Below are 1559 nucleotides of genomic sequence, written 5' to 3'. Positions count from 1 at the left end.
ATCTTACCAGCTTTTTTTGTTTTTATGACTGCCATTGTGGAAAACATCTCATGAAGATGGACCAGCTAGAAGAGAGAGAGAATGCTGGGACCCTCTTTTTCGCCCTCATGTGCCTCCATTGTCGCACAGACTTGCCCCTTGCGTTTTTCCTCTTCCTGACCGACCTCGGCCATAGCTAGACCCACAGCTAGTTTGTGGTTGTTCCTCTTGCGTTGTGGTGTGGAATAACATAGCACAGACCACGCTTCAAAATTGGGCATAAGTAGAACCAGCCCTTTACGCAAACGGGTAACACGGTTCTGCTTTATGCAACCCAGCCATGTCTAGCCTTGTTCGAAACCTTATTTCATTGGCTACAAAGCCAAACATCCTACATGGTCTTAACCAATAACAGCAGGACTCTATGAGGCATAATATCACTCTACTCGGTGCATCATTCTGTTCTTCCAATTACATATTATATCTGGGCATCAGTTCTCTAAAATTTCCACTAAAAAATTTCCATGAGGTGTGGCTCTAAGGTGTCATTACAATACCTTGCATTGTTAAAATTTTTGCATTAGGTTCTCTGCTATGCTACTGGGCGAGGTAGATATCTTATGAATGTGTTTATAGCTAGAGTATATTACCAACATTTAACTTAGTAAATGCCCCAGGCTGAAGTCCCTGGATCTGAACTCTCAACAAATAACACCAAACTGATCGCTTAGGTGTCCTAACAAGCGATTAAATAGATGTAGCGAATCGAGTGTCTGGCTGCTGGCTGAGTTCTGACCAAAACATAAAATAGCAAGCATAGTTTTTAGTGGGAGTTGCACAGTAAAGATTAATTGAATAAGCCATTTTTAAAGGATTTATTTAATTGATAGGTGTTTTGTATTCTGTTACATGGTAAAATAAACTTTAAAACCTAAAATAATTACTTTACTACTACTTTATTAGTAGTAGTTTGGGAGATTGTAGTTCATTTTAATCCAAAATGCGATGTACTGCTGCTGGGTTTTCACAATTCAACTCTTGGTTGAGGGTAATTAAGGGGGTTGGGTGCTGGGGGTGCTGGGGGTTGGGTTATGGAAACTTTCTTTAAACCAAAGGGGGGCAGTTAGAAAACTTTGGGAGCCTCCAGTTTATAGAAATATCCGTGACATTTTTATACAGATCAATATTGTCGGGACATCTTTTTACAGAATTGTGAGAAAATGGGATGAGAGATGTGGTTGCTACCTTATAGAGTGATTTTTTATTTAATTAATAAATATCTAAGCAGGTAGGCAAACTTTACTTTGTATGAACACTGTAAAAACAATCTAGAAATAAGTAAAATTTTCTTAAATTAAGTGTATTTACCCTTAATTTGCAACGGAGTGATTATGTTTACTTTTAAAATAAGATATTTAGATAATATGCACTTGAAATAAGACAATGCAATTGTGTCTTCTTATTTTAAATGCAAATTGTCTCTTTTACCTCCTTAATTCAAGAACAAATGCACTCATTTTCAGAAAAACTGACTTGATTTTTGATGATTTTTTCCCCCAGTAAACGACTTGGTAAGGATT

Source organism: Cyprinodon variegatus, unplaced genomic scaffold (assembly GCF_000732505.1).
Source record: "Cyprinodon variegatus isolate N-32 unplaced genomic scaffold, C_variegatus-1.0 Scaffold1, whole genome shotgun sequence".
In the NCBI taxonomy this organism is placed as follows: domain Eukaryota; kingdom Metazoa; phylum Chordata; class Actinopteri; order Cyprinodontiformes; family Cyprinodontidae; genus Cyprinodon; species Cyprinodon variegatus.
This window is presented reverse-complemented; position numbering follows the sequence as displayed.